Source organism: Ranitomeya variabilis, chromosome 7 (assembly GCF_051348905.1).
Source record: "Ranitomeya variabilis isolate aRanVar5 chromosome 7, aRanVar5.hap1, whole genome shotgun sequence".
NCBI classification, from domain to species: domain Eukaryota; kingdom Metazoa; phylum Chordata; class Amphibia; order Anura; family Dendrobatidae; genus Ranitomeya; species Ranitomeya variabilis.
Window position 1 is genome coordinate 70952405 of NC_135238.1, and position 22540 is coordinate 70974944.

General features: G+C 39.4%; 1 protein-coding gene across 16 annotated transcripts in view; it reads right to left on the reverse strand.

Annotated features, from left to right (window-relative positions):
• The window catches only part of RBFOX1 (RNA binding fox-1 homolog 1), a 957869-nt gene that overhangs the window by 11936 nt on the left and 923393 nt on the right, over positions 1–22540 (reverse strand). The gene's annotated exons all lie outside the window — the stretch shown is intronic.

Genomic DNA, 22540 nt, shown 5'->3' on the forward strand with positions numbered 1-22540 from the left:
TTTATTCTTTATTTTTACATGAATATGGATCCCAGGGCCTGAAGGAGAGTTTCCTCTCCTTCAGACCCTGGGAACCATCCAGGATACCTTCCGATATTTGTGTCCCATTGACTTGTATTGGTATCGGGTATCGGTATCGGCGAGATCCGATATTTTGCCGGTATCGGCCGATCCAATCCGATACCGATGCTTTCGAATATCGGAATTTTTCTGAATTTTCCTGATTCAAGTGATGTTCCACAAGTCCTATTTTACAATGTTGAAGAACCCATCATCTATTTTACTAACTGTCTCATTTCAGGAGCTACCTTTTTGGTGGTTAGACAGACAAACAAACTATAAAAGGGTCTTCATCTATCATCTATGCTTGGTTTTTGCTGCTCTTCTGCATCGTGCTTCTTTAGCAGCCAGTGTCATAATTTTCTGCTGATAAGATGCTGCTTTGTTTAAGTGCATGTAAAATGCTATTGTTTCATACTGTTTTATTATAAAATAAAATCAGTATCAGACTCTTTTCAAACTGACATCAGAACTTTGATAATGTTAACTGTAACTATAATGTATCTTTCATATCACAGACCCCAATGGAGACCGTCTCACCTCAATGACATAATGAGGAGTTAGGGTTCCACTGAGATTTAAATTGTGTTATATCTACTGCTATTCTTGTCTTCTAAAGTAATAACATTTCTGGTAGAAGCCCCAATGGAAATTTTCATTACCTTTTTTCGTTTGTTAAAACCAGAACATTAAGAATTAATGGTAATTTGAGCAACATAATGGTGTGCAAAAATGTCCTAATTGTGTGTGCATCTGTGCGGAATGAGTGGACGTAAGAGAACCGTAGCACTAAATACGGCAAAATAGTTTATGATGGTAACATTTGTACCATGTATCGGTACAACATGCAGTTAACGGATAATCGCAAAGAATCCTGAAAACAGAGCTCAGTACCTTGGCAATTAATGAAGTTCATGAATGCCACTCTATTCATTTTTGTCCACAGCTAGGAAAAGGCAGGAGCTCCACATCTATGTTCTAGGGATCATTATTCTTCTGGGTGTAAGACCCTAAGTGATCAGATATTTAGCAACTATTCTCTTAATAGGGATTTGAAAAAAGCAAGAACATTTTAAATCTTTTATACTACGACCAAAAACTTTAAAACTGTGGCATACAAAAGGCTGATAATATTTAGCATCCTATCAGTAGATCACAGAGCGGAGTCCAGAATGCTGTAATAGCAGGTCAAAAATAAGGACCTAGGTGTAAATAATGTCGGAGTGTGCATTAGCCACAAGAAAGCCAAGAGGTAGATTAAAGGGAATTTTAATGGATGTGATTAACTGATTGTCTAACTTACATACATTGTAACCACTTGCAATTAGCTGTCGTTATTGATAAAGACATGTCTGGTCATGGACAGGTCTTGCATGAAATGGACAGTCCATGTAATACATGGTCTAGGGCTTAGTCTGCCAGGGGCGAAGCCTTATTTGCAGAGCAGGTCTCCCTCAACAGAGCCCCCTTCTTGTATTATATTATCTATCAATATCAATGAACTACAGAAGTAAAAATAGATGCTGGCAGTGGTCCTCACATAACAGGTACTCATTCACGCTATTTTTAATGCATCTCTGGTAAATCTTGTTACTCGGGTGGGTTTTGTCACAACATAAAGGTGGCGTCTTTATGTTTTCTAGAAATCATTATATTTGTTGGAGCTGACCTTCACTTTCAAAAGTTGATCTAAAGTGGGTTCTTTGTTATGATTAATATTTGCTATTTCATAGAGAAAATAGAAAGGGCCAGTTTATTTTTCAAATACAAGGCTTATTTCTAAAGCTGATTTAAAAACACTCACCTATGCCTGACATTGACATTCAAGGGCTTGAAAGGTTACGATTGTTCACTAGAAGCCCTTTAGTATTTTAATACAGCACAGCAAGTAAAGATTTCCAGACAGACTGATGTTTTGATATCAGCTAAAGCCCAAACTATGTCATACTTAAACTGATTCTGAAACTGTGTAAAAAAATAAAATTTACTTGACTTCATGATAATAAATAAATATATATATATATATATATATATATATATATATATATATATATATATGCAGTGGAAAAACTATTAGTATAACATTCATTGGGTGTGTAAGGAGACTTATAGGCCATGCAAAGCTTTTTTGGGAATGCAAATATACAAATATCCTGCTAAGAGACCAAGAACACTTGAACTTTAGTGTCACCCATTGGATGTAGCAATCATAAAAGGCAATATTGATCTTTTAATACTGAGGAGGGGCAAAAACCCTGAAACTCGTGTTTGCAAATGGAGTTTCTGGTTTGTCATACTATCTTAAGTCTTGTGGCAAAGTTGGTTGAAGGTTTAATATTGACTTTTAGGAATGCAACATCCAAAAGGTGGCCTAAGAATTCAAGTCCATGTCTTCTCTGCAGAGTAACATTAATGTAAATTTCTATTGCCATGTCTGTAGACTATATATGTATGAATATCACATTTCATGTCAGACACTGATGACAATAGAGAAACTGATGCTGTATACACTAGGTTCCAAAAATTGAATTAGTAGAAAGTTCCTTTTCCTGTGACATTCACTGAATGACAAGAAGTTCTGATATGTTGTTATATAACATCTGCTGTAGGGATTATATAATTATATGCCATGGTTTCTACAAAATAACAAAATAACAGACTATCAGGGCATTTCACATCAATCAGTTATTCACCAATCAATCATCAATAGTGATGAGCGAGTACACTCGTTGCTGCTGTTTTCCTGATCATGCTCGGGTGTCCTCCGAGTATTTGTTATTGCTCGGAGATATAGTTTTCATCACTTCAGTTGCATGATTTATGACTTCCAGATATGCTGAATACATGTGAGGAATGCCTGTTTGTTAGGGAATTCATACATGTATTCAGTGTATCTGGAAGTCGTAAATCAGGCAACTGAGGCGATGAAAACTATATCACCGAGCAATAACAAATACTCAGCGATCACCCAAGCATGCTCGGGAAAACCCGAGCAACGAGTACACTCGCTCATCACTAATCATCAATCAAAAAGGGTGGTCCACAAATCACATCTTATATCACTTATCCACAGCAAAAATGATCATTCCTGAGACATTGAGTGAAATAACACTTCCCCACTGACACCCCATTTAGACAGGGTACGTAGGATCCCATTTCCATGTCATTTATGTTTCACACTGAGTAACTAATCAATTATTCTTACTTAGCGAGTGTAAAGTTTTTAAGTTTGTTTTATGTAACAAATGCATGCAAAATATATTTTACACTAAATATTATTTACTTAAATTTTTTGTGGAAAGGTTGCAGAAAAACAAAAAAAGTCATACTATAGATTAATCTGTTTAATTAAAACATGAGCATGATCTTTAAGAAATACTGTATCTGAAGTGTCAGTGTATGAAGAATCATGAAAATGCTCCATAAATTAAAGTTAATAAATTTGCATGTATGCAACTATTGTTACCATGGTAGATCATCGGAGCCAATTCTATGTAACTTGTTTCCTGTAAACAGTTGATAAATATTTTTACAAACATTGTACACTTTCTCCGGTTATACCATAGGACTGTGCACATTAATTATACTGCAGCCTCTTGATTACTGATCTCTAAGTTTCATATTTTTGAAAATGTCCATCTATACTTAATATCTTGTCATGTTGGCACATTTGACTAGTCATGCGAACTGACCTAGAACCAAAGGAACAGTCAAGACTGTCAAAATGATAACGACAATAATGCCAAAAAAAGGCCAGAGTGCTTTCTCTGGGTAAAAAGACAGATTAATCAATGTACCCTACAAAAATAAGGAAAGGATCTAAGTGTTTATGGATTCTTATCATTTGATACATGTTTCATGTATCCCATTGACAGCAAGCTTGAATGGAAAGAGGGAGAAGGAATTTCATTTTTTGTCGAGATAAACTCCCAGTCACTGTGGCTGTACAATTTTGAGCACTTTTCATGTTATGGCTAATCCTCTTTACAGCTAAATTTGAAAAGGTTTGCAGTGACAGAAGACAGTGTGATAGACATGCTTTTGAAAAGGAAGCACCAGCAAATCAAATGTATGTGGAAGCAGGCAAATAGCGATAATCCTTTTATTTGGTTCCTATCTTTTTTTTACGATGACTGCATAATCAGTAGCACAACAACTGTATAATTTAGTAACATCTGTCTTAATTGCTATTCCAAGCCCTTCTGAAATTAGGTCAGTACCACGGGCTATATGTGATTCTAAAAGCACAAATAATTAAAATTTTATTAGCAGTGCTGAGATGTAACAATCATTGAGCAAACACATGAAAAGCCTTCAACTTATTGAAATAAATCTGAAAGAGAAACTTTTGTAACAATGGTGTTGTTAATGAGGTATCAAGTAGAATGATATGCTTATAAACTTTTATTGGATAGCAGACTTTCCTGGTACATATACTTGTTTGCAATGCATGTAATTATTTTTATAAACTTTACTGCTATTAATATTGAGTTTAAACATATTATGTCTATCAACAAAATAGCCTTGCTCTCTACTTATTAGTTTGCACCCCTTAACCCCTACAGAAGACATGATGGGTATTAATGTCACAAACACATTTGTCATACTCAATGGTCAAACACAGCAAGTATGGCGGCACAATCAGGGCAACGGTTGTAATACACAACTGAAACCCCTTCTATAAAGGTAGAAGTCACTCTTCTATACTGGTAGACATCAGAGTAATGTCTGATGTTTAACCTCTTGAAATAAGCTGTCAATGCTGATTGTGGCATTCAGAGGGTGAGGAAAAACCCCCTTTGATAGTGTCACAGGGAATTCTTGTGATGCGATTGGAGCACATACTTATTATGGCTAGACAGTTAGGGCTCATGAAAGACCCCAGAATTGTCTGAGATTTCCTGCATTGTTATTTCCTGCAGTATAGGATATTCCTGTTGTTGGAACATACTGAGACTATTAAAATTTAAAAAGTCTTAAAAAGTCATTAGTGTTAAACAAAAATTCAACAAATTCGCAAATACATAAATATATATATATATATATATATATATATATATATATATATATATATATATATATATATATTGTAGGTGAATGACAGGGAATATTCTGAACCAAGAGCGTATATCTCCCCCGGAACGTTGGGGGGGGGGGGCGAGATAGTAAAAGACGGGTACTGGTTGGTGCAGAAGCTTAGGTTCTGAGCCATTGTATTTATGATAGTTTTAGGCCAGTTTTTACTGGAGTGATGAGTAGGATTTATTAGTGGGACTCATCAGTTCCATTCCTCCTGCTCCAGTATGGGTTTTGCTGTTGGCTTAGCAAGCTCAGCTAAGCCAGCTTAGAGGTTGTCTCATTACTGACACAGAAAAGGCAGATGGAAAAGCTTCAGAGTGTCACAGCCTCTGGACTGATATGTTTTGTTTCTGACGAGGATATGCACAACAGTTAAATGTGCTAAATGCTGAGTGGCTGAAGAGCCAAGCCTGCAAACATCCCTGGTAGCATGAGTCATTTTACTTATATGGATTGTGTCTGCTATGTCACTGCCACGATGTTCTACAATGTCCTAGCGTGTTACAATATACTGTATATTTATTTCTCAAATAATTAAACATAGGTATATTTGGTGCTGTCATGACTAGTGTTGAGCATTCCGATACTGCAAATATCAGGTATCGGCCGATATTCGCTGTATCGGAATTCCGATACCGAGTTCCGATATTTTTGTGATATCGGAAATCGGAATCGGAAGTTCCCAGTGTATGTTTCCCAGGGTCTGGAGGAGAGGAGACTCTCCTTCAGTCCCTGGGATCCATATTCATGTAAAAAATAAAGAATAAAAAAAAAAATATGGATATACTCACCCCTCCGGCGTACCCTGGACCTTAGCGGTGTAACCGGCAGCCTCCGTTCCTTAGAATGCAGTGAGTGTAGGACCTGTGATGATGTCGCGGCTTGTGATTGGTCGCGTGAGCGGTCACATGAGCGGTCACGCGACCAATCACAAGCCGCGACGTCATCGAAGGTCCTTCACTCTGCATTCTTAGCAACGGAGGCTGCCGGTTACACCGCTAAGGTCCAGGGTCCGCCGGAGGGGTGAGTATATCCATATTTTTTATTTTTATTCTTTATTTTTTACATGAATATGGATCCCAGGGCCTGAAGGAGAGTTTCCTCTCCTTCAGACCCTGGGAACCATCCAGGATACCTTCTGATATTTGTGTCCCATTGACTTGTATTGGTATCGGGTATCGGTATCGGCGAGATCCGATATTTTGCCGGTATCGGCCGATCCAATCCGATACCGATGCTTTCGAATATCGGAAGGTATCGCTCAACACTAGTGTTGAGCGATACCTTCCGATATGCAAAGGTATCGGTATCGGATTGGATCGGCCGATATCCAAAAAATATCGGATATCGCCGATACCGATACCCGATACCAATGCATATCAAAGGGACACAAAATATTAGAATGGTTCCCAGGGTCTGAAGGAGAGGAAACTCTCCTTCAGGCCCTGGGATCCATATTCATGTATAAAATAAAGAATAAAAATAAAAAATATTGATATACTCACCCCTCCGACGGCCCCGGTTCTCACCGGTCCAAGCGTCTGCCTCCGTTCCTACGAATGCAGAGTGAAGGACCTTCGATGATGTCGCGGCTTGTGATTGGTCGCGTGACCGCTCATGTGACCGCTCACGCGACCAACCACAAGCCGCGACGTCATCGAAGGTCCTTCACTCCCTGCATTCTTAGGAACGGAGGCACCACTAAGAGCCAGGGTCCGCCAGAGGGGTGAGTATATCAATATTTTTTATTTTTGTTTTTTATTGTTTACATGAATATGGATCCCAGGGCCTGAAGGAGAGTCTCCTCTCCTCCAGACCCTGGGAACCATACGCACCGCACACTTCCGATTTCGATTTCCGATATCGCAAAAATATCGGAACTCGGTATCAGAATTCCGATACAGCAAATTTCGGCCGATACCCGATATTTGCAGCATCGGAATGCTCAACACTACTCAACACTAGTCATGACTGATATCACCTGCACAGAATTTTTTGGGGAAAATATTATAATTTGTTCATACAAAGCATGGCTTTTTTTTCTCAAATGTTGCCAATATAAAAATTAATGAAAATTTAATACTGATGCATACTTGCCAAAATATGGCACATATAGGTGTTTCTCACAAAATTAGAATATTATAGAAAAAGTTTATTTATTTCAGTTCTTCAATACAAAAATAGATTCATTACAAATAGAGTGATCTATTTCAAGTGTTTATTTCTGTTAATGTTGATTAAGGCTTACAGCCAATGAAAACCCAAAAGTCATTTTCTTAGTAAATTTGAATACATTATAACACCAGCTTGAAAAATTATTTTAAAATCCGAAAAGTGTATGCACTCAAAACTTGGTTGGGGCTCCTTTTGCATCAATTACTGCATCAATGCAGCGTTGCATAAAGGCGATCAGCCTGTGGCATTGCTGAGGTGTTATGGAAGCCCAGGTTGCTTTGATAGCAGCCTTCAGCTCATCTACATTGTTGGGTCTGGTGTCTCTCATCTTCAGCTTGACAATGCCCCATAGATTCTCTATGGGGGTAAGGTCAGATGAGTTTGCTGGTCAATCAAGCACAGTGATACTGCTGTTTTTAAACCAGGTGTTGGTATTTTTGGCAGTGTGGACAGGTGCCAACTCCTGCTGGAAAATTAAATTTCCATCTCCACAAAGCTTGGCAGCAGAGGGAAAGCATGAAGTGCTGTAAAATTTCCTGGTAGATGGCTGCACTGGCTTTGATCTTGATAAAACACCATGGACCTACACCAGCAGATGACATGGCTCCCAAAACCATCACTGATTGTGGAAACTTTACACTAGACCTCATGCAGCTTGGATTGTGTGCCTCTCCACTCTTCCTCCAGACTCTGGGACCTTGATTTTCAAATGAAATGCAAAATTTACTTTCATCTGAAAACAACCCCTTGTACCACTGAGCCACAGTCTAGTTCTTTTTCTCCTTGGCCCAGGTAAGACGCTTCTGGCGTTGCCTATTGGTCATGAGTGGCTTGACACATGGAATGCGACACTTGTAGCTCATGTCCTGGATACGTCTGTGTAGGGTGGCTCTTGAAGCAATGACTCCAGCAGCAGTCCATTCCTTGTGAATTTCCCCAAAATTTTTGAATGGCATTTTCTTAGCAATCCTTTCAAAGCTGCAGTTATTCCAGTTGTAGTGCACCTTTTTCTACCACACTATTTCCTTCCACTCAACCTTCCATTAACCCCTTAATCCCATATGATGTACTATCCTGTCAAGGTGACCTGGGACTTAATTTCCAGTGACGGGGTAGTACGTCATATGCAATCGGCCACGCTCACGGGGGGAGCGCGGCCGATCGTGGCCGGGTGTCAGCTGACTATTGCAGCTGACATCTGGCACTATGTGCCAGGAGTGGTCACGGACCGCCCCGGCACATTAACCCCCGGCACACTACGATCAAACATGATCGCAGTGTACCGGCGGTACAGGGAAGCATTGCGCAGGGAGCGGGCTCCCTGCAGACTTCCCTAAGATGATCGATACAAGGCGATGTACTCACCTTGTACCGGGCGTCTCCTCCCTGCAGTCCCCAGATCCAAAATGGCCACGGGGCTGCATCTGGGTACTGCAGTGAGTACTTCCGGGTTCACAGCAGGCGCTGGTAAGCCTGCAGCCCTGTCAGTCAGATCGCTGATCTGACAGAGTGCTGTGCAAACTGTCAGATCAGCGATCTGCGATGTCCCCCCTGGGACAAAGTAAAAAAGTAAAAATAAAAAATTCCACATGTGTAAAAAAAAAAAAAAAATTCCTAAATAAAGAAAAAAAAATATTATTCCCATAAATACATTTCTTTATCTAAATAAAAAAAACAATGAAAGTACACATATTTAGTATTGCTGCGTCCGTAACGACCCAACCTATAAAACTGTCCAACTAGTTAACCCCTTCAGTGAACACCATATGAAAAAAAAAACGAGCCAAAAAAACAACGCTTTATTATCATACCGCTGAACAAAAAGTGGAATAACACGCGATCAAAAAGATGGATATAAATAACCATGGTACTGCTGAAAACGTCATCTTGTCCCGCCAAAAACAAGCTGCCATACAGCATCATAAGCAAAAAAATAAAAAAGTTATAGTCCTCAGAATAAAGTGATGCAAAATAATTATTTTTTCTATAAAATAGCTTTTATCGTATAAAAGCGCCAAAACATTAAAAAATGATATAAATGAGATATTGCTGTAATTGTACTGACCCGACGAATGAAACTGCTTTATCAATTTTACCAAACGTGGAATGGTATAAACGCCTCCCCCAAAAGAAATTCATGAATAGCTGGTTTTTGGTCATTCTGCCTCACAAAAATCGGAATAAAAAGCGATCAAAAAATATCATGTGCCCGAAAATGTTACCAATAATAACATCAACTCGTCCCGCAAAAAACAAGACCTCACATGACTCTGTGGACCAAAATATAGAAAAATTATAGGTCTCAAAATGTGGAGATGCAAAAACTTTTTTGCTATAAAAAGCGTCTTTTAGTTTGTGACAGCTGCCAATCATAAAAATCCATATAAAAAAATGCTATAAAAGTAAATCAAACCCCCCTTCATCACCCCCTTAGTTAGGGAAAAATAATAAAATAAAAAAAATGTATTTATTTCCTTTTTCCCATTAGGATTAGGGCTAGGGTTAGGGCTAGGGTTAGGGCTAGGGTTAGGGCTAGGGTTGGAGCCAAAGTTAGGGTTAGGGTTGGAGCTAAAGTTAGGGTTAGGGGTGTGTCAGGGTTAGGGGTGTGGTTAGGGTTACCATTGGGATTAGGGGTGTGTTTGGATTAGGGTTTCAGGTAGAATTGGGGAATTTCCACTATTCAGGCACATCAGGGGCTCTCCAAACGTGACATGGAGTCCAATCCCAATTCCAGCCAATTCTGCATTGAAAAAGTAAAACAGTGCTCCTTCCCTTCCGAGCTCTCCCGTGCGCTCAAACAGGGGTTTACCCCAACATATGGGGTATCAGCGTACTCGGGACAAATTGGACAACAACTATTGCGGTCCAATTTCTCTTGTTATCCTTGGGAAAATAAAAATTTGGGTGGCATAAAATCATTTTTGTGGGAAAAAAAAGATTTTTTATTTTCACGGCTCTGTGTTGTAAACTGTAGTGAAACACTTGGGGGTTCAAAGTTCTCACAACATATCTAGATAAGTTCCTTGGGAGGTCTAGTTTCCAATATGGGGTCACTTGGGGGGGGTTTCTACTGTTTGGGTACATCAGGGGCTCTACAAATGCAACGTGATGCCTGCAGACCTATCCATCTGTCTGCATTCCAAATGGCGCTCCTTCCCTTCCGAGCTCTGCCATGCGCCTAACAGTGGTTCCCCCACATATGGGGTATCAGCTTACTCAGGACAAATTGGACAACAACTTTTGGGGTCCAATTTCTCCTGTTACCCTTGTGAAAATACAAAATTGGGGGCTAAAAAATCATTTTTGTGAAAAAAAAAATAATTTTTATTTTCACAGCTCTGCGTTATAAACTGTAGTGAAACATTTGGGGGTTCAAAGTTCTCACAACACATCTAGATAAGTTCCTTGGGAGGTCTAGTTTTCAATATGGGGTCACTTGTTGGGGGTTTGTACTGTTTGGGTACATCAGGGGCTCTGCAAATGCAACGTGACGCCTGCAGACAATCCATCTAAGTCTGCATTCCAAATGGCGCTCCTTCCCTTCCGAGCTCTGCCATGCGCCCAAACAGTGGTTCCCCCCCACATACTGGGTATCAGCATACTCAGGAAAAATTGGACAACAACTTTTGGGGTCCAATTTCTCCTGTTACCCTTGGGAAAATACAAAACTGGGGGCTAATAAATCATTTTTGTGAAAAAAAAAAGAATTTTTATTTTCACGGCTCTGCGTTATAAACTGTAGTGAAACACTTGGGGGTTCAAAGCTCTCAAAACACATCTAGATAAGTTCCTTAGGGGGTCTACTTTCCAAAACGGTGTCAATTGTGGGGGGTTTTAATGTTTAGGCACATCAGGGGCTCTCCAAACGCGACATGGTGTCCCATCTCAATTTCAGTCAATTTTGCATTGAAAAGTCAAACAGCGCTCCTTCCCTTCTGAGCTCTGCCATGCACCCAAACAGTCGTTTACCCCCACATATGGGTTATCAGCGTACTCAGGACAAATTGCACAACAAATTCTGGGGTCCAATTTCTTCTCTTACCCTTGGGAAAATAAAAAATTGGGGGCAAAAATATCATTTTTGTGAAAAAAATATGATTTTTTATTTTTACGGCTCTGCATTATAAACTTCTGTGAAGCACTTGTTGGGTCAAAGTGCTCACCACACAACTAGTTAAGTTCCTTAAGGGGTCTACTTTCCAAAATGGTGTCACTTGTGAGGGGTTTCAATGTTTACGCACATCAGGGGCTCTCCAAACGCAACATGGCGTCCCATTTCAATTCCAGTCAATTTTGCATTGAAAAGTAAAATGGCGCTCCTTTCCTTCCGAGCTCTGCCATGCGCCCAAACAGTGGTTTATCCCCCACATATGGGGTATCATCGTACTCAGGACAAATTGTACAACAACTTTTGGGGTCCATTTTCTCCTGTTACCCTTGGTGAAATAAGACAAATTGGAGCTGAAATAAATTTTGTGTGAAAAAAAGTTAAATGTTCATTTTTATTTAAACATTCCAAAAATTCCTGTGAAACACCTGAAGGGTTAATAAACTTCTTGAATGTGGTTTTGAGCACCTTCAGGGGTGCAGTTTTTAGAATGGTGTCACACTTGGGTATTTTCTATCATATAGACCCCTCAAAATGACTTCAAATGAGATGTGGTCCCTAAAAAAAATGGTGTAAAAATGAGAAATTGCTGGTCAAATTTTAACCCTTATAACTCTCTAACAAAAAAAAAATTTGGTTCCAAAATTGTGCTGATGTAAAGTAGACATGTTACTTATTAAGTATTTTGCGTGACATATCTCTGTGATTTAAGGGCATAAAAATTCAAATTTGGAAAATTGCAAAATTTTCAAAATTTTTGCCAAATTTCCATTTTTTTCACAAATAAACGCAAGTTATATCAAATAAATTTTACTACTGTCATAAAGTACAATATGTCACGAGAAAACGTTGTCAGAATCGCCAAGATCCGTTGAAGCGTTCCAGATTTATAACCTCATAAAGGGGCAGTGTAAAAATTGGCCCGGTCATTAACGTGCAAACCACCCTCGGGGCTTAAGGGGTTAATATTCTTGGATACAGCACTTTGTGAGCAGCCAGTTCCTTTAGAAATGACCTTTTGTGGCTTACCCTGCATATTGAGTATGTCAATGGCTGCCTTCTGGACATCTGTCAAGTCAGCAGTCTTCCCCTTGATTATGAAGCCTACTGAAACAGACTAAGGGACCTTTTTAAACACTTTGGAAGCCTTTGTAGGTGTGTTTGTTAATTATTCTAATTTACTGAGATAATGACTTTTGGGGTTTCATTGGCTGTAAGTCATAATCATCAACATTAACGGAAATAATCACTTGAAATAGATCACTCTGCTTGTAATGACTCTATATAATATATGAGTTTCACTTTTTTATTGAAAAACTGAAGTAAATGAACTTTTTGATGATATTCTAATTTTGTGAGAAGCACCTGTAAATAGAGTACAATAGCAAGCAAGCAACAAGATCATATACAGCTATCAAAAAAGAAAGAGAAAGCTGCAGGAATTCAAAATAAAAAATAAAAAAAAATTCTGATTTTAATGACAAATTTGGCCCCATCATAAAGAAGTTTTTTACAAAGATCAAAAATATGACTACTGTCCATGAGTTGTGTCAGGTACAGACTCTAAGCTATGCTGAGCTGCGATACCACACACTGCCCATCAAAAAGAGTTGTGCTGTTCTTAAAAAAAATGTCCACACCTTTAAGCCACAAAGGTCGTAGTTAGATGGCCTTAAAAATCAAACTGAGATCTGAGCGCAATGCATAAACTGTCAGGTGAGTCTCCCGACCCAAGCGTAATTGCTTCATGTATTTCTATGCAACTGTCATGTTTCTGGTCGGGCGGGTGCATTACGTTCCGATCTCATGGGTCCAATTTATACGGCCTTCTAACTGCACCCTTAGATGTATAAATTGAGAACTGAGATTCATCCCTTGCAAATAGGATGCCTCACCATATATCTGGACACTGTCCAATCTGTGTTGACCATGTCATAATGTATACATTTTCATAAAGTGACAAGGGGAATGATTCTCTTCCTCTGTTATTGCTACACTGTTCTCACGTAATATAACATAGGTCACACAAAGAGGTTGACCATTGGTGACTTTGATATCTAAAGAGGGGTTATAAGTATTACTTATCATAAGGCCACATTCACACATTCAGTATTTGGTCAGTTTTTACCTCAGTATTGGTAAGCCAAAACCAGGAGTGGGTGATAAATATCAAAGTGGTGACGTGTTTCTATTACACTATTCCTCTGATTGTTCCTTTCCTGGTTTTTCCTTACAAATACTGAGGTAGAATACTGAGCAAATACTGAACGTGTGAACGTGGACTAAGAGTTATACTTTGAAGTGGATACAAGGCGTTATTCTAATAAATTGTTCAATGATTTTATGTTTCTGTCCAGAGACAGAACAACATAAGTTTTATGTTGCAAATAAGTTTTAACTAGAGCAACCTTCATTTAACAAAAGGTATATTTATGGTTCAGTAATCTAGTGAATATTCAGAAGTACTTCTGCAAAGTAATAAATTACAATAGCATTCTTGCAAACCTCAAGAAGTCTAATTGCGCTGATAAACTTTGTTGCAAGTACATGTACTTTTGTTCTCAAGTTTAAATCCGTAAATATTTATCTTTAGCAGAAAATTAAGAAAAAACTAAAAGTTATAAGTTTCCTAAAAACTAGAAAAGTCAACTTCTTGATAGAGAAAAGGTTTAATCTAAAATGCAACAATGTGGTCATTTAATGGTCACGTTCTGCTTGGCATTTCAGCTTTTAGATAACATTTTAAATGCTATTTAGATTATATGATTTTAGGTATATGCTTAATGAAACAAATCTGTTTCTATGAAGATTAATTATAAAACTGAAGTGAGAGGTTCAAATTGTTTTTCAAATTAGTTTATTTTTTTTTCTTCTGAGGATAGCGTATCAATATTCAGCATAGCAATGTAACATTTTGATTGTTAAATAGGAAAACCGAATATGGAAACTACAATTAACCCCTTCACCCCCGGAGCTTTTTCCGTTTTTCCGTTTTCGTTTTTCGCTCCCCTCCTTCCCAGAGCCATAACTTTTTTATTTTTCCGTCAATTTGGCCATGTGAGGGCTTATTTTTTGCGGGACGAGTTGTACTTTTGAACGACATCATTGGTTTTACCATGTCGTGTACTAGAAAACGGGAAAAAAATTCCAAGTGCAGTGAAATTGCAAAAAAAGTGCAATCCCACACTTGTTTTTTGCTTGCCTATTTTGCTAGGTTCACTAAATGCAAAAACTGACCTGCCATTATGATTCTCCAGGTCACTACGAGTTCATAGACACCTAACATGACTAGGTTATTTTTCACCTAAGTGGTGAAAAAAAATTCCAAACTTTGCAAAAAACAAAACAAAACAAAATTGCGCCATTTTCCGATACTCGTAGCGTCTCCATTTTTCGTGATCTGGGGTCAGGTGAGGGCTTATTTTTTGCGTGCCGAGCTGGCATTTTTAATGATAGCATTTTGGTGCAGATACGTTCTTTTGATCGCCCGTTATTGCATTTTAATGCAATGTCGTGGCGACCAAAAAAACGTAAATCTGGCGTTTCGATTTTTTTTCTCATTACGCCGTTTAGCGTTCAGGTTAATGCTTTTTTTTTATTGATAGATCGGGCGATTCTGAACGCGGCGATACCAAATATGTGTAGGTTGGGGTTTTTTTTTATTGATTTATTTTGATTGGGGCGAAAGGGGGGTGATTTAAACTTTTATATTTTTTTTATTTTTTTTCACATTTTTTTTTACTTTTTTTTTTTACTTTTACCATGCTTCTATAGCCTCCATGGGAGGCTAGAAGCAGGCACAGCCCGATCGGCTCTGCTACATAACAGCGATCATCAGATCGCTGTTATGTAGCTAAAATGCAGGTGTGCTGTGAGCGCCGACCACAGGGTGGCGCTCACAGCCACCGGCGATCAGTAACCATAGAGGTCTCCAGGACCTCTATGGTTACAATGTACAAGCATCGCCGACCCCCGATCATGTGACGGGGGTCGGCGATGCGCTCATATCCGGCCGCACGGCCTGATGCGGTAGTTAAATGCCGCTGTCTGCGTTTGACAGCGGCATTTAGCTAGTTAATAGCGGCGGGTGATCACGATTTCACCCGCCGCTATTGCGCGCACATGTCAGCTGTAAAAAACAGCTGACATGTCGCGACTTTGATGTGCGCTCACCGCCGGAGCGCACATCAAAGCGGGGGTCCCGACATGTGACGTACTATACCGTCACATGTCGGGAATGTCAAACTATTTTTGCTTTACATTGTAATAGACACACACACACTCACTATAGGTATCATATTTTCCAGTGAATCATACATTATGACATGTCATGGTGGCAGCTATATCAGACATCCATGGGAGAACTGGCAATGGGTCAAGGGTGCAATTACCCTCTGGACCGCTGTTCTTTTTACAGATGACAAATACCATTGATTTCTTCACTTCTAGGACCAAAATGATATCAAGAAAATAATCCAGAAACAATTATTGTCATAAAGAAACAATTCAGCATTGCTTATGAGTGTGATTTTAAATACTACAATTACACCTCAGCAAAACAAAGTCAAATGCAGGCTAAGTATTCCAAAACCACTCTGGGTCAATTACAACAACTATTGTTAGTTGTTGTAAACTGTATAAACTTGGCATAATTTTAATTATGATGTAAATACTAATATTTAGAGCTCTCTTACAATCCTAATAAGGATCCAAAACAGTATTAGATAAAGAAAAATAGAAAGGAGCCACATGGTAAAACTGTAAAAAACATAAAGTTTGTATGTCCAAAGTCAAAAACAGCACCATGAAAACACATAAAGTATAAAATATTTAAAGAGCCAAATTGAAAGTTCTGCCCGGGAAAAAGAAAATCACTAATGACCTATGTTAAAGTGCAACTGAAAATTTAGGGGAACTTGCTGCAGAATGTCTGTCTCAGTCTTTATCTCCTTCCTACTCCTCATCCCTCCTCTTTCAGTAGTATCTTATCACTCCTGAATAAGGCTGGGTTCACACTTCGTTATGGGCGTCCGTTAGACGGAGTACGTTACACCGCGGCATAAACGCGGTATAACGTAGTCTGTTAAGGCCGCCATTAATTCCTATGTCGGACGCATCGCTAGCGCACGCCCACAATGGGCGTGCGCTAGGGATGTGCCGTCATTGAGTGACGGACCCTGAGATGCGGGTTGCAGCGTTTCCGGGTCCGTCACTGCTAGCGCAGATAGAGCTAGCAGATGCTCTATCTGCGCTAGCGAGCTGCCATACCGGCACTTGTGTTTACAGCAGCCCGTTACCGTATGTGTTGAATGGGCTGCTGTAAACATAATTTGAACCCAGCCTTAGCATCCAGTGTTATCTTCTATCTCAGCAATGTGAAAGTCTGTCATCACTAAACACAAATTTTATCCATGACTTAAGAATCAAAGATCCAGGAGGGGAAAAATGCAGATTTCTCTGACAATATAGTTTGCAAAGTTGCTTATTTTCATGTGTTCTATTGATTTATGAAATGAAAGTTAAACTGACAGCTACTCTTTAAAGAAATATCTAGGAGGTTTTTTTTCCAAAGTGTGCCTAAGCCCTAAAAGGTAGGTATTTGTTAATTACCTGCCAGTTGTGCTTGGCAGTGTTCTTCACAGACCTCTCCTGTTGGCAATTCAGCTGCTTCCTGTCAACAGAGTAGCTCTTGACTGTATCTTGACTGCCTAAGAATTGACAGGTTAGGTAGCAACTACCTACCTTTTAGTGCTTAGGCCCATTTTTTTACAAACTCCTGGATATGTCATTTAGAGTGGGCCATCAAATAAGTATTTAATGTGTAGTCTACAGTTTAGCAGAGTGAAGAGGCAGTACCAGCAGTGTTAGCTTCTCAGCCATTCAGATCTCTGGAACTCTGCAGCTCTTTCATAATTTGATATTGTGTTGGGCAATAATGGACTTTTCCCCGAAAACACCTTTTAAAGCAAAGGGGCGGCCACATCTAACAACCATGCCTGGTGCACTAATGTAGCTTCTCAGGTAATCTCAGAATGGTGGTAATACTATGGTAAAAGCAATACTGGACATAATTACGAATAAAAAATATTTATTCAATATTTCAAGGCATTTTTGGCCATAATACATAGTGTCTATGTATTTTATTTTTCATTAAGATCTGAGCTATGACTTAGGGATGTCACTTATGTATTTTGAAGGCCCGTGTGTGTACATAAATAAATAAATATATATACAGTATATCTTAGTAAAGTTTATATAACTTCTTTTCATCAGTATCGAAAGCCTTGTAGTGTGCAGCTTTTTCAGATGATAGCACAATATAGAAGGCTTCTATGTCTTTTTTACTTTGAAACAGCATTTCTAAAACATTTTCTCCACACCAATGTAACATTCATGATCTTGAATAATACATGATGAACTTTCACAGGAACAAAGTATTCGTAAGTCCTGATAATTTATTAAAGCAGCATGGAGCTCAAACTTTTCTTATGATTTACAAAATTGTCAAACATTATAGAAAATAACAAAAATAATAAATAAAAAAGACTAAATAAAAAGCATGACTACAAGGAAACAAGTCTAACAATAGGCAAAAGTTTAGTGTCCCTAATACGTCAAACCAGTGTTCCTCATCAAGTGGCTTCCATGTCACATTTCGCTCTGTGCCTCCCTGCATATGGCTACACAGCTTTTGACAGCAGCAGATGTTACCGTGCACTAGCTGTAACAAGGTGGTTGCAGACTCACTGGAACTCAGTCCCAAAGTCAAAAACATATTAAGGGTATGTACACATGAACGTATCAGCCCAAACGTGATTTGACGAAACATCTGATCACACTCTGACCAATGTTATTTTATTGGACCATGCATATGTCCAATCTTTTCCAAGCCAGTCTGAGGAAAAATTTGCAGCATGCCCGAGTTGGATCCAATCAACAGATTGGTGTCATCCATGCAATTCAATGAGTGCGTGGAAAAGATAAGACTGCACTTGGATGACATCTGAGTGAAGTCTGATTAACATGAAGTTACAGAAAGGACAAGATGAATAATTTTTTTCCCATCTTCTCCTCCGACGAGAGAATCAGATCCCACTCACAGTGTGATTAGTAAAATCGGACAGATTCTCTCGGATGAGAGAATGTACCTTTGTGTGAACCTAGCTGAAGGGTATGTGCCCATTAAGTATTTGTTTTAGACATTCCTGCATCAAAAACATGTCTTCTGGCAGAAAAAATGCTGCATAAAAAATGCACATTTTTGTGTTTGTTTTGATGCACTTTTTCCATACCTTTGCTCTCATTCATAAAAAATGAATGAAAAACACTGTAAATACGCTCAAAGAAGTGACAAGTAGCATATTTGAAACTGATTCAAATCTGTAATGAAATAATAAGCAAGGTGTACATAAGACTTTGCTTGGACAGTGAAATGCTGCATTTTTCAAGGCAAAACCGAGCGGAAAAAATGTGCAAAACCACGAAGAGTGAACATACCTTGACTTAGGTCAACACTAGGGTAAGAACCTTATAATTGACAATTATCACTAGGGTTAAGAGCACACGACTCCATCATATCTTTAAAAATATTTTTTTATTAACATTCAGAGTGGAATAATACCAATTTTCACATTAAAAACGTTCTCACAACCTACAAAAAGTTGAGGACTATAATCACTATCATTAAGGCTAAATGTTTCAATAGAATAGTGAGTAGTGAGTCTAGCGATAAGACAACTGAATAATTCTCACTTCTGTAATTTACTGTAAGCGGTTTCCTTATTATTGTAACATGTCCAGGGAGTACCGTATATACTCGAGTATAAACTGATCTGAGTAAAAGCTGAGGCATCTAATTTTGCCACAGAAAACTTGGTAAGCTTATTGACTCAAGTATAAGCCAAGTATGCATTATCCCCTTATCCCTGTCCTCATATGCATGGCTCCCCCATCCTGTCCTCATATGCATGGCTCCCCCATCCTGTCCTGTATGCATGGCTCCCCCATCACTGTCCTGGTATGAGTGGCTCCCTCCCATCCTGTCCTGGTATGTGTGGCTCCCCCAAAACTGTCCTGATATGCGTGGCTCCACCCGTCCTGTCCTGTATGCGTGGATACCCCCATAGCTGTCCTGGTATGTGTGGCTCCCCCCAGTAGTTGTCCTGGTATGCATGGCTCCCCCCATAGCTGTCCTCGCATGCATGGCTCCCCCATAGCTGTCCTGGTATGCGTGGCTCCCCTCGTAGCTTTCCTGGTATGCATGGCTCCCCTCTTAGCTGTCCTGGTATGCATGGCTCCCCCCATAGCTGTCCTGGTATGCATGGCTCCCCCCATAGCTGTCCTCGCATGCATGGCTCCCCTATAGCTGTCCTGGTATGCGTGGCTGCCCTCGTAGCTTTCCTGGTATGCGTGGCTCCCCTCGTAGCTTTCCTGGTATGCATGGCTCCCCTCTTAGCTGTCCTGGTATGCATGGCTCCCCCATAGCTGTCCTGGTATGTGTGGCTCCCCCATGGCTGTCCTGGTATGCGTGGCTCCCCCCATCCTGGTAGGCGTGGCTCCCCCATCCCATCCTTGTATGCATGCTTCCTATTACAAAAATAATCCTACTCATGCTCCAGTGTGCCCTCGCAGCACCTCATACCATGCCAGCAGCTGTTCCTGTGCTGAGCGATCACATGGCACCACTCATTAAGGTAATGAATATTCCCTCCCCTCCTATGGGAGTGGAGATGCATGCATACTCATTACCTTAATGAGCGGGTCCACGTGATCACTCAGCACAGGAAAATCTGCTGGATGCCAGAACCAACGAGATGCTGCTAGGGCACCTGGACCACCGAGATGCTGAGGGCACTCTGGAGGGTGAGTAGGATGTGTTCTGGAAGCTGGCACCTGCGGGTGTCACTGTGCGCGCTTTAGCCATAGCCACCGTTTCCTGCCTCTGTGACCCGCTGCTCTGCCGCTCCCCCTCCCCCACGGCTTTCTGGGATAATTGACTCGTGTAGAAACCAAGGGGGGGTTTTCTGAACAGAAAAATGTGCTGAAAAACTCGGCGTATACATGAGTATATATGGTAGTTATATTTTGGATAGCACAAAACAATGCTGCATGCTTACGGTTATCTTTCTACAACACATTTTTGACCTTAGTGTAATTTATACTTGGCCACCATAAACTGGAGACTTATAAAGGAACTGTACAGAATGAGAATGAAGGCATTTACAACAGCAGAGAACATTACTCATGTGTTACACAATATATAACAGTAAAATGGTAATTGGTGACCCAACTACAGTAAGTGAATGTTAATTATTTAGTTATAACATAATAAGTGATACAGCGTACACTTTCCATACAGAAACATTCAGTATCTGAGCAGTCAGACAGGGACAATGCCAGCACCTCCCTCCCCCCACGCAGATAGCCAGGCACCCTGCCAGCATAAATTTATCAGTGTAGCTGCTTATTTTCAGCTCCACTGACAGCCTGTGTCATTGAGAGTGTCAATCTTGCATTAAGTTATGTCATTATGATCAGTGGTGACATCTATAGTCCCAATCTGGGCATCCAGGGCCATCCTCGTATGCACCTTACAGATCTCATACAATATCATAGATGAAAAGTGATTATTAGTAATAAAAATATGTATAAAAATTGGCTCCTCATTGTATTATTTTGTGGTTTAAAACAAGAAAATGAACTCATTATGGCATCATCCCAACCAGTCCATGTTATTTTGTAGATAAATGAGCTAAATGTGTGCCTTAACACAACAAATACACATTTAGCCAACTAAATATCCTATTAAATTATTGTACTCTGCTAGCTCATGAATATAATATGTGAGACACGAAGGGTCAGAAAGGTTTGTATAGTTCATGAGCAGAAGATATGTTTGGGGTTCAACATATTAGGGCTGCTATTCTTCAACACTGCTTATGCAAGTTAGTGAATATAGCCCTCTAAAAGTCTTTGCTTGTCATTGTCAAAACTACTTTTCTAAGAATAAAAGTGAGGGAAAACATTAAGACCCTGATTCATCAAGACCGTCAATCTTCATGCCGGTCTTGTTTAGGGGATATGATGAAGTAAGACTCTCCTGATTCGTTGAATGAACTCATTCAATGAATCAGGAGCACTGGACAAGTGGTGTCCACCTCTCTGAGCACCTCACCACAAATCCCACTCCGGAGAAAGATTTGTAGAGTAACCTGATAAAGTTGACAAGAAGCAGTCACCACGCCCTGTCCCACCCTAGCTTTGCCTATTTTGTTGGAGTTGAAAGAAAGTGAGTGAGAATGCCAGAAGTTGCAAACATTTTAGTGTATCCTCAAGTTGCATCAAAAAGTTGCAACTATTCAAATCTTTTTATGATAGAAAACTAGAGTAAAAGTTTTGATGAATCGGGCTTTATGTTCTGAGACTAGAAGACTAGAACCTTTTAAAAATATGACATTCGTGGTGAACACCAATTTCTTTTATGTAATTAGGTCAAATAACTGTCCTTAATAATGTCATCTCATTACTCTGATGTGAAAATTTCTTGTATGATTATTTAAAATACTTTTTTCCAACATGCGTAGCTGAAAATCCCAGAAACATAGTACTGGAACAAAAAAAATAAAACAATCTACCATGGTTTTTTTTAACCAAATGTCTATCACTGCAGTATATTCAGAAATTGTATGTCATGCACTTCTCTACAAAATTATTACCAACAGTGAATGTGTTTTTAAAACAGAAGACTCCAGAATCAGAAGAATTCATGCAAATGTGAATGAGAACATGCAAATCTCATAACACTGATGTAAAATCACACCAAAATCTATATATTCACAAGAAACCCGAACTGATGTAGATGTAGTTGAGAACACACAGTGAAAACAGCATGATACATTCTCCATATAGAGGCAGGGATACTATCTATCTCATCATATACCCGACTATCATTTAACCTCCGCTATATGCTTATGGATACGGCAATATATTACTCCTACATGCATATTCTCAATTCAAGATTCCGCAGCTCTAGATCAATGTGACAAATAAAACCAAAGCTGCAAATAAAGTATAACAGTCAGCAAAATTGTGTAATGCTCATAATAGAACAGAGCCCAC